Consider the following 12261-nt stretch of genomic DNA (forward strand, 5'->3'; position numbering starts at 1 on the left):
TCAAAATAATTTTTCATTGAGGTAGCTTCCAAATAGGTTTCACTGCTATGGAGTTACTTTTTGAACAAATTCTGAATTTTCTCTGCTTTTCTAGCAATTGAATTAATTCCACTTGTGATTTACATTAAATCACTCACAAGACAGTATTGACATTTAAAGACTCATCTTTAGGTTACCTTTCACTATTACCCAATTTGTGAACCCCAAATCCGAATTCCTAGGCACAAGCAAACTGACAAAGTTAGGCACAGATTTCAAAGTTGAACACAAAGTTAGGCACAGATTAAAACAGAAGAGAGAATTTTATACCTTTAGCACTTCTAGGAACTCTTTGATTTTAATTGATGACATTACTTTCCAGGAGAGGTTTAGTAACCTGGATCTTGATCTCCATTCACACCTTTTATAGGCATAACTGAATTTAAACTAATTTTAAGGGGACAGAACATGAGATTTATGAACCTCAGATTCATCTGTCCTCTTTTCTTACACTGGTTTAACTGGAATTCAGGGTCCTATACAGCAGCTGCTCTTGGCTATACTGTGGCCTTGTGGACCAGCAGTAGGCAGAATTTCATGATTCTTGAGAAGACAATCCTGTGGGGAGTTTACTGTTTTGCTAGAGGCTAGGAAAAATGAAGTAGAGCATCTTTTTAGTCGACCGATCTGGCATTCCAGAGTCCTAGTTTGACTAAAATGTTCACCACTCCACATAATTTGGAGCTGATGCTCTGTCCCAGTGTCTTGAGAATTTCAATTTTCAGAGCCTTCCTGGCCTACAGGCATCCCTGTGGGTGACCTAGATCTTGGGGGATATCTGATGATTCCACAGATCAGATCAGTGCTCCCAGGCCGAGTTGGTGGGAGATGTTCTGAGCAGTTACCCCAAATCAGAGTGCCTGAGATAAGTCTCAGGGGATGTTTGGCTGCCCTCTGAATGGAAGGCCTCAAGGAATGGGGACTGTTCCGAGTTTGCTGCTCTGGTTCTCAGCACCTCTGACATTTCAGGACTTGAGACTGACTGCACAGTTACCCAAACAGAAGTTCCTTAGTTAAACCTCAGGAAACGTTTGGCTGCTCTCTGATTCCCACCACCCTGGGAATCACAGAGCCCCTGCTGCCTGGCATTTCCAGGGCTGTTCTGAACTTGGGAGACAGGCCAAATAGATTTCAACCTGAAGCTGTCAATCCAAATATTGCTCCTTCCTCGAATATTGTTCCTTTCTTGGAGAAGGGGCAAAAGCTTCTTCTTAAAGCCAGGGAGAGGGAAAAAGAGGTGTGATATTGGGGCATTTTCAGACTTGGCATTGCCTTGAATGATATCGCAGGGACAGATGCAGGACATTATATATTCTGCCATAACCCACTGAACTGGGGGAGAGTGTAAACTACAACATTAACTATAAGCCATGCTGTGTAGCAGTGCTCCAAAATGTACTCATCGAATGCAATGAATGTACCACACTAATGAAATAAGTTGTCAATGTGGGAGGAGTGGGGGTGTAGGGAGTGGGATATATGAAAACTGCTTATGTTTTTTATTGTAATATTTTGTATGATTTATGTATCTTTTTTTAAAAAAAAAAAAAGCTTCTTCCCTTTTTCCTATTCTACTCTTTAGGAGTTTCCCAGTTAGACTGGCCATCAAAAGGCCATTAAGTGATCAGAGATCAATTGTTCTAGCTAATAGGTCTTGGGACCCTGAGGCAATTACTTTCTTGCTAGCAAAGGCATTTTCCATTTTATAGTTTTTAAGACATTCCAAAGCATTCTAACATACACCTGTAAAGAGAGATTCAGTAGCAAGATGTGAGAAGGAAAAAACAGGGGTGAAAGTTAATTATGCAGGAGTATCCTGGCCTGTAACCACCCTGGGGACGGGAACTCCCACAACATCCATTCTTGCTCTGCCTGCGCCCTGGTGGGCCTGCAAAGGCATGGACCCCCATGGGAGGGGCAAGCCCCCAGCTCTCTGCCATTGCCGTGCTGCCTCTGAGAGGAGAGGGCTGGAGAAGGTGATGACAGGCAGGCCTGAGGGCAAAGCCTCCTCCTCTCTGGCTCTCCTTCACCGTCATGCACCCCCTAGGGGAGAAGGCAACGGTTGTCAGCACTCAGGGCAGAGCCAGCTGCTGCAAAAAGGGCTTGAAAGAGTGGCACAGTGAGCTGCTGTCCTGTGCCCTAGCCCTTCTGACTGGGCCTGCCGCATGCGTGTAGAGAGTTCCAGTGCCCCAGCCTCTTCCCTCCCAGGATTACATCCTGTGGGGGCTCGCAGGTGAACCCATTTAATATGAAGAGCCAGAGGAAGGCATTAAACAGGCTGTAGGCCATGGTTTCACTTACCAATAAGCTCCTGGGCTGGCTTACCAAATACGTTACCAGATTTTGTCTAGATTCTTGACTAAGCTGCAGAAATGAATTTCAAGAGCACGTTGGGTGAATTAGGCCAGGAATTTATTCAGGCAGGGAGGGACAAGAAATGGGAGAAAATAATAGACCATGGGTTCCAGGTGAAGAGGAAGAGGCTGAAAAGTGATAATGCAGGCTGATTTACAGACTACACTTCCCCATGACAGATTATAAATGCCCGGGTTTTATTTGTGTGGCCATCCAAGCAGGAGAGAAGGTGGCCAGAATCAGGGTCCTGAGCAAGACAGAGAATGCACACTCAGGCCTCCAGCCTGCTTTTTGAATTGTTAATTATTGCACCCCTTTGCTAATGACAGGGGAGGAGTTCCAGCTGTTTGCTCTTTTGATTGATTACCCCCCCCCCATCAATTCCCTGTGAGGGCCAATGATAAAGTCCTTGGGGAGTGTCTGGGGCTTCTCCTGGCTTCTGGAGGAAACCCTGTACTGAATGGCAGAATCTTAGGGAGGGTCTCCCAGCCTCCACCTTGGGGGTTATTGACGGTCCACATGGACCATCTGCCAGGTTCCAGATCTGTCCTTTGATTCCCTGTCTTACTAGCGGGTTTCACTGAGTCTCTCCTATTTACTGCAGTCTATGCTTACAACACTGAAGTGAATGGTTTTATCTTCATTTAATCAGTGAGGCTTAGTGAGAGAGGTTAAGGAATTGGGGTTTAGGTCAACCAGCTATGTATAATTACAACAGAAAAAAAATTAGATGGCCCACTCACAATCATCTCTGTGGTCGTTCTTAAATGCCCCCTTGCTCAGGGCAGGTTCCAGGACTCATCCTTTGTAGCAAGGACAGGAAGCAGTCCACTGCTTCAAACACACCCACCTTCCTTGCAAATGTTAGAAATTTGCATTTTAACATAATCAGGAGCAAACCAGAGTCTTTGTATGGTGACACTTTAACTGATTTTCCAATGACCTTTGAAGCAACAAGTTAAAAATTAGCCAAAAATTACCTCCAGCCCAAAATATTAAAAATCAAGCCCCTGGTATAATCTAGCGTTGTAAATTCAGTGTTTGTCTCATTAATTTTTTTTTAAAGGTTTCTTTTATTTGTCCCTGCACGCCACCCCCACCTGTTGTTTTGTGCTCATCTTCCTTTTGGGAGGTACCAGGAACCAAAACTGAACCTCCCATGTAGGAAGCAGACATTCAAACATTTGAGCCACATCTGCTCCTGCGTATTGTATCTTTGTTATAATTCATGAAAGAATATTCTTATACTTGTATTATTAACCCCAGTCCATCATCCACAATAGGGTTCACTGTGCTATCCAGGACAATGTTTTATCTTCTAACTTTCATCTAGTGACATACAGGACCCAAAACTTCCTCCTTCAACCACAGTAATATACATATTCATTGCTGTTAATTACACTCATAATAATGTGCTGCCCTTGCCATCATCTATTTCCAAATCTTTACAATCAAACAAAATAGAAATTCTGTGCAAATTAAGCATCAGTTCCCCATTCTCTGCTCCCAGTCTATGCCTGGTTAAACTATACTCTGGATTTTAACTCTATGAGTTTGCTCATTATAATTAGTACATATCAGTGAGATCATACAATGTTTGTTCCTTTTTTGTTTTGGTTTTGTTGGAGAAAAACAGCATTCACTGAGACACAGAGACTGATTGACCATAAGCAAAGAATTTATTGAGAAGCTCTCCCAACAGAAGAACAGACTTCAGCCCACTCCTGGAAAGGGGGAATTTGAATTCATACAGTACATTCTTAGGCAGGGAATGATAGTTAGTGGGAGGGGGTGAGGATCCAAGTAAGGGGCAGGGACCAACAGGAAGCTTTAGAGGTGAGAAACCTTTCCTGATAAGGATTAGGGAGTTTATGGTCTCTTGGAATGCTGCAGGAGCAAATGTTTCTTTTGATCTGTAGGGTTTTAAAGGGTTTCTTTATTTCTTCTGATATGTAAATATGAAGGTTTCTGTCTCTGATATGCTGGTAGAGGTAGTAAAGATCTCCATCTCCCTCTAATATGCAGATGATGACTATCTCTATTTCCCTTTATTCCTGTCTCGATGAAGTCTCTTTGTTTAACCTGTGGGAAAGTGCCTGCCTCAGACACAGGAGAGGGATTCACCTTTTTCCCAATGCACATCAGGGGAAACTGAGGTACAGCTAGTTAATTATTGCAAACCTCTAACATGCCTAACTCTTTGTTTATATATATAGGGGGACCTGGGTATTGGGGTGTAAGGTACTGGGCAGGATGGGAGGGTAAGGGGATTTGGGGCGTTGGCTCTGTCTGGCTACTTCCTGCTGTCAAGGGGTGGAGAAAAGAAGTTTCCTTTCATCCTGTGTAGTGGGCTGTGGTTTCAGGTCCCGCATGGGGTTGATATTGTTTTTCACGCAGCAGAAAGAAGCCTTTTACGTATTTCTGGGTTACTGACTGTACGAATCAGCCAAGAAGCTGTAAGAGATAAGGCCCAAAAAGCAGCAGCAGCAGTACTGTTAGTAATGGTGTTATAATGGGTAAACGGATTGATTTTAAGGGTGAAGAAATATAAGAAAGGAATGAGGATAGCCATGAATGATTTCCATAGTTATTATTTCGGGTATTCTGAACGATTTCTATATATATATTTTTAAGACTTTAAAATTTTTTTGTGTGTGACCAGTTCTGTTAATGTAAGAACAAGTTTTATTTACAATTGCACAGGTGCCTAGTACATCCTGTTGGATTAGGGACAGGGGTGGGGCTTTGGGGTTATCTGTTATCTGTTATTGGGACAGGGAAGACCTAAAGTTTCCAACTCTCTTTGATATGGGTGGGTGGAGAGGGAGAGTCAGAAGGCGTTGTGGGATTCAGATGTTGAGATACTTTGGCTTCTGGCTCGGCAGCTGGCACTGTGTTTTTGCAGCAGGAGAAGATCACAGACATGATCATGGGTGACATCTTGGACAGCTGTCTGGATAAACTGAGTTATTGCATGGAAGATGTTTGGACCTGCTGATAGGAGGAGAATGAGAGTTATAATTGTGGTAAGGATAGGAATTAACCAGGAAATTTAGGGTGGGCTGTGAGGTTATCACTTCCAGGAGTCTGAGGAGAAGGAATAATAAGATTTTACATTCAGCATTAAACAATGACATTAATGATTGACAGTGAAATTATATGATTTGATGGGCTTATACACAGAGTTTTAGCTGGAATAGGAGACTTTAGATTATTAACTGTGGCTTCATAACAGTGTTTCTGAGTGATTTTTTATGGATTTAAGATTCCCAACCAGCAGAGCTGCATAGACCAGCACAGTGATCAAAATGACCGCATTTTCTCCAGTTTATATAGTTTGAAACATAGGCAACCACAAATTACTACTTCCCCCTTTGGGCTTGGAGCAGCTGGCACTTTAATTTGTAATTTAGACTTAGTCCATTGTTGTAAGGATTCAGTTACAAGGTTACGAGAGTCCCCTTGCAGTGTCTGCAGCCCTGAAAGCATACCTTGTGCCTTCTGAGAGAGGGAGGGACTGATGTAATCCACTTGCCGTCATGCTACTGGGGTCTGTGCTCCGCCAGTATGTTTCATCTAGTGAGGTAATTGTCACAGTCACTGGAGTGAGCAGGATGGACACCTGTGGCTGATGCTAATGAGCTGCTGAAGAGTGACAGGCAGTTGGAACTGCTGGCCTAGGCACCAGAAGGTCTGATATCCACAATGTTTGCCTTCTCGGCGGAGCCACTCTGCTGCTTTTTGGGTTTCAGTGGTATGACTCTGGATTGTTGCAACAGCATCTGCCCTAGCAGTCTCAAAAGAGGTGTTAGAGGAGGGGGCAGGGATATGGTAGACAGTTACCTGTCACTGCTGGCAGGTGTTCCAGATGTTTCTCCACAGAGGGCAGCTTACAACAGTTCAGTGTTCTCGTTTTGCACTTAGGGTTTTTTTTGCGCTTGTGGCTAAAACTTAAGTGGTATTTGTGTAGAAAGTTGCCTTTGCCACAAACCCCACCCCAAGCCAATATTGGTACTGGCTACATCCAATTCACAGGGTAAGTTAAGACCCACCCCCTATTGATTGAGCCTGTGTTATTGTTTTAAAAGCAGCCTGCTTGGGGAGGGGGAGGGGTGCTCATTTCCATGCACAGCTTTTTATGATTAAAACATATACTGGTTTTAATACCTGAGGTAAATGAGAGATGAAGCGTTTTCAGTATCCCAATAATATGAGCATTATACTTTATCAGTTACAGAGGGTATACTTTTTTATTTTATTTAACTAAACATCATTTAAGAATGTGATAGACAGTCAGGACTTTGTAACTTGTCTTAATTGTTTGCCTATCTCAGGCTTTTAAAATAAACCAGTTTTATTTTAGGACAAAATTATTATCTTTCTCCTTAACAATAAAACACATTGTATATACCTTACATACATAAGTTATTAAAATGACTTTGGAAACTGTTTTAAAGCAAATTTTTTAGAATATACATTTATCATGATTACATTAATTAGCAGGTATTTTATTTTAGCAGTGCAGAAAAATTACTTTTTTCATTACTTTATGAAAACTTAAGATTCCAATGGAATTAAAATTATTTTTTCTGTATTACCACTGTAATATGCAGATTGAGGTGGCTTTTAATCATTAATTCAGTTTCTGTTTGAGGATGACTTTCTATAAATAGTTATTTGAATATTTCAGTTTAAGCAATGCTTTACAAACTTTTTATGACTTCATAACTCCATAGAGTATAGGTACTTCATTTCAAGACAAACTTCGCCTTTACAGAACACATTTCCTTATTCAATGCTATCACAATACCTTCTACAACTTGCCATATGCATTCAAATTTTGTCTTATATACTTTCATTCTGATTTTACGAAAACCAGTCATCTTATTTTAGGACAAAACACAATTTCTTGAACAAACTTATCAAATTTTAGTCAGCACTCCTACATACTTTTCACTTCTTTCAATATTTTACATTTCATTCTGTGAAGAAAAGTAAACTTTATTTTAATTTAGGCAAGAACCATCTTTTAGGAAGAGATTTGTAGCAATTTTGTCAGTCAAGACTTACAATTTTTATCAGGCATACCTATTTATTAATATAAGCACTTGTTTAATTTTTGGCCCTTTGAATAGAGCTCTTGTAGGAATTAAAATAACCATCAAGAGGTATTAAAATATACGCTGGCAGTGAATAAACAGACAAACACAAAAAGAGTTATGGTAGTGGACAGAAACAAAGTTCATTAATTTGGCTCATAATTTTTACTCCTTTGGTATGGTTATTTTACTGCCTTTAAGATTTTTTGGAATCAGTGTTGCTTGTAATATGCAATTTTGGTTTTGTAAACACTTTTACTAGTGAACAGCAACAGTTTGGAATATTTGAGCACGATAACTGCAGTTAAATTTTAAAATTTAGATATATATTTAGCACATATATTTTGGATAATTATCTTTCAGGAATATACTTAGACTTAGGAGTCAACTGAAAGCTTACTTGTAAGAAGCAAACAATTCTAGGTTAAGGAAGGTTATTAGGGACATCTGGATGTTGGTACAGAGGAATAGGATCTGAGAAGGTGTTTGATTTGGGAGAGATCAGATTGAGAATGGGATGTGCTTTGGGCCTCAGCCACTTCCTGGAGAGGGAGGACAGGAGCTGGGGAGGGAGTCTGGAGAGTAGGGAGCTGGGCTTGAGAGTGGGTGGTGGGTGGGGAGAAGGGAGCGGGTTTCCAGGGAGATGTGGGGGCACTGGAGGAGGATGGAGTAAGTTGGGGTGCTGATGAGGCATACAGCAGTGGAGGAGAGACATGATCAGAGAGCTCTGAGTTGGAAGAAGGGTTTTCTGTGTATGGAAGGCAAGGAGGGGCGAGGAGGGGAAGGCAGCTCCAGCTCCAGTGACTGTGTGAGAAGGGGAGAAAGGTGGGGTGGAAGGCAGTGAAGACCAGAGGGGGGAGAAGGGGAGTCAGAGAATGGGGAGGGTGGGGGTGGATGTGATGTGAGGAATATATGGAGGGGGTGCAGGGGGCATCTGATTATCTAGATCAAAGTCGAGGTTTTTGCGGGGTTTGGGTGGCAATAAGGAGGAAGAAGAAAACTTTGGAAGAGGTTTTCGGTGTAAAAGAAAACTAGGATTGACAGAGGGAGGGGCCGATACAAAGATGAGAGAAGACCTGAGCATAAGGAATCTCACATGTCTGCCAGCCACTGGTCTAGATAAAGTTCTTTAAGTCTTGGAGAACTTGGGAATTAAAAGTGCATTGATTTTCATTGTTGGATGGACGTTCAGCCCTGGCAGAGGGAAGATTCCTTACTAGTCCATCAGTCTCAACAAGACCCCAGTCCCAGGCTTTCTGCACCTTATGTTGGAGAAAAACGGCATTCACTGGGACACGGAGACTGACTGACCATAAGCAAAGAATTTAGCTCTCCCAACAGAGCGGGTCTGAAGAACAGACTTCAGCCCACTCCTGGAAAGGGGGAGTTTGAATTCATACAGTACATTCTTAGGCGGGGGGAATGATAGTGGGAGGGGGTGAGGGTCAGAGTGAGGTGCAGGGACCAACAGGAAGCTTCAGAGGTGAGAGAACCTTCCTGATAATGATCAGGGAGTTTATATTCTCTTGGCAGGCAGCAGGAGCAAATGTTTCTTTTGATCTGTAGGGTTTTAAAGGGTTTCTTTATTTCTTCTGATATGTAAATATGAAGGTTTCTGTCTCTGATATGCAGGTAGAGGTAGTAAAGATCTCCATCTCCCTCTGATATGCAGATGGTGAAGATCTCTATCTCCCTTTTCTCCTGTCTCTCCCAGGGTTCCTTTGTTTAACCTGTGGGAAAGCGTTTGCCCTCAAACATGGGGGAGGGGTTACCTTTTTCCCAATGCATATTAGGGGAAACTGAGGTACAGCTTGTTAATTATTGCAAACCTCTAACAGGTTTGTTTAGGTTTAAAAAAAAAATCAATTTTGTTGATACAATTAATAAAGCATAGAATTTATCCAAAGTTATAATCAATGGTATTTGGTATAATCACATAGTTATGTGTTCATCACTTCAATAATTATTAAAGCATTTTCATTATTTCAATAATAACAATAATAAATAAAAAACAGACAAACAAGAAAATTCCTGTCCTCTTAATCTCTCTGTTTCTCCTGCTGTACATAGCTGCTATTTCTGGCTATTCTTGCATAATTATTTATTTGTTTATTAAGCAGTTTTATTGAGATATATTCATATACCATATGATCTATACAAAGTATATAATCAATGGCTTTTTTTTAGCTGTTTAAAAGTCCTTTTTTGTAAAGTTGTAAAATAAATAGAAAAATAGATTTAAAGAAATTACAAATTTTAAATGAGAATGTAAGGCCAGGTTAGATTTAATATAATCAATTACAAAAAATAGATAGCACAGCAGCAAACATTTATAAATGTAAATAATTCAAATATAATATAAATAAATTATAACATTACAGCTCTAACTATTGGACATAATCTCTAATAATTAAATAAATTATTGGTTTTGTTATTTAATTTCCATTTAGGCCGTAATTCTTTCTAGATAATCAAATACCTATTTGGAAATGTTTCATATCTTATTGGAGTGAATTACAGAAGATAAAAATTTGCCAACTCATAATTTTATGAGGCAGAAAAATTCAAAATCTCGTTCAAGAGTAGTCAGAAGAGATGTATTTTGGATACTTCATTTAACACCAGCCTTCCTCAATTAAAATCAAGTGTTTATTTTGCATTTTAAAAATTGTAGAATATTGATCACAAGAACAATTTGACAGCTGCACTGAGTAATTATTGTTTATATTTATAATGTTGTCATTTTACATTTATCTGGTCTATTCTATCTCTTTTTGGTTACTATTCCCTTGGAATACCTTTTCCCAACATTTCGCTTTTAACCTGGTTGTGTCCTTACATCTGAGGGGGTCTCTTATAGACAACATATAGATAGCTCATTTTTTTATCCATTCTACCAGTCCAAGTCTTTTGACTGGAGAGTCCATTCCATTAACATTCAGTGTTATTACTGTAATGATATTAATTAAGGCTTCTTCTATTTTTGTCCTTTGGCTCTCTGTTGTCATATCATTCTATTGTCTGTCTTCTTATCTTTCAGTTTACCCTTCCTAATAATCTTCATTTCTAAACTGTTCTCCAAATCTCTCGCCCTTGTTTTTTCCTTTCAGGCTGCAGCACCCTCTTTAGTATATCCTGCAGATCTGGTCTTTTGGTAAGATAGTCGATCAGTTTTTGTTTGTCTGTGAAGATTTTGAACTCACCCTCATTTTTGAAGGACAGCTTTGCCAGATACAGAATTCTTGGCTGGCAGTTTTTCCTTTCAGTACCTTAAATACATCATACTACTTTCTTCTCTCGTCCATGGTTTCTAATGAGAGATCGGCACTTAATCTTACCAAGTTTCCCTTGTATGTGATGCTTTGCTTTACTCTTGCTGCTTTCAGAATGCTCTCTCTGTCTCTGATGCTTGTCATTCTGAATAATACGTGTCTTGGAATCGGTCTATTTGGATTCTGTTTAGGGTGTGTTGTCTTTGTGAATATTGATATTTATGTCCTTCATAAGGGTTAGGAAGTTTTTGGTCATTATTTCCTCAAATATTCATTTTACCCCATTTCCATTCTCTTCTCCTTCTGGGACACTGCTAATTCAAATGTTTGTGCTTTTCATATTGTCATTCAGTTCCCTGAGACTATGTTCCATTTTTTCCATTCACAAGTCTTTTCCAGTTCAGATGTTCTGTCTTCAAAATCACTAATTCTGTCTTCAAGCAATTCAAATATGCTCTTATGTCCCTTTAATATACTTTAATGTACTTTCAATCTCATCCATTGCATCTTTCATTCCCATAAAGTCTGTTACTTTTCTTTGCAGGCTTTCAGATTGTTCTTTATGCTCTTCCAGTGTCTTCTCTTTTTTTCAATATTTTTTCCCCTAAAGATTTATTTATTTATTTATCTCCCCTTCTCACCCCGCCCCAGTTGTCTGTTCTCTGTGTCTATTTGCTGCATGTTCTTTGTCCACTTCTGTTGTTGTCAGCAGCATGGGTATCTGTGTTTCTTTTTGTTGCGTCATCTTGCTGTGTCAGCTCTCTGTGTGTGCGGCACCATTCTTGGGCAGGCTGAATTTTCTTTTGCACTGGGCGGCTCTCCTTAGGGGGCGTGCTCCTTGTGCATGGGGCTCCCCTGAGCGGGGACACCCCTGGTGGCACGGCACTCCTTGTGCACATCAGCACTGCGCGTGGGCCAGCTCCACACAGATTTAAACTGTGACCACCCATGTGGTAGACAGACGCCCTAACCACTGGGCCAAGTCCGCTTCCCGCAGTGTCTTCTTAATATCCTTTATTTCTTTAGTTATGTTTTCTTTTAATTCTTTGAAGGGATTTAGGAGAGTTGTGTAATAATCAATGATTAATTGTACTAAATCCTGTATCTCTTCAGGAGATTTGGTTTGTTCTTTTGGCTGGGCCATCTCTTCCTATTCCCTAGTATGGCTTATAATTTTTTGCTGCTGTCTAGGCATCTAAATATGTTGGTGAATTTCTCTTTTGCCTATTTTTTTTTCCACAGCTCTTTTTTGATATTTAGTTCACCTTATTCTCAGTTTTTTAAATTGCACAGCTCAAGTTTCCAAAATTGGGACAGGGATTCACTAGTGGGGCACAAATTTTCTCCCAGGGTTGGATACAGAGAACACCAACAGTTTTTGTCCATGCAATTTCCAGACTGGCCAGCAGATGGCACTAGTCAGAACAGCTTTCCACAGAGATGTTTCATTCTCAGCTTTCTATGTTCCTGTGTTGAATCTCCAGATTGGAGATTCA

The 12261-nt window shown here is 40.4% G+C and overlaps 1 protein-coding gene across 2 annotated transcripts in view; it reads left to right on the forward strand.

Moving 5' to 3' along the window:
* The window catches only part of LOC101426206 (thiamine transporter 2), a 56450-nt gene that overhangs the window by 14356 nt on the left and 29833 nt on the right, over positions 1-12261 (forward strand). Inside the window, exon 1 of one of the 2 annotated variants that reach the window (XM_058299996.2) lies at positions 5205-5420. The exons of the other annotated variant lie outside the window; for it this stretch is intronic. The gene's annotated coding sequence lies outside the window, so the exon portion shown is untranslated. Of the gene's footprint in view, positions 1-5204; positions 5421-12261 lie in introns of those variants that run through there. 2 annotated transcript variants of the gene reach the window in all.

This window comes from Dasypus novemcinctus, chromosome 7 (assembly GCF_030445035.2).
Source record: "Dasypus novemcinctus isolate mDasNov1 chromosome 7, mDasNov1.1.hap2, whole genome shotgun sequence".
Taxonomy (NCBI): domain Eukaryota; kingdom Metazoa; phylum Chordata; class Mammalia; order Cingulata; family Dasypodidae; genus Dasypus; species Dasypus novemcinctus.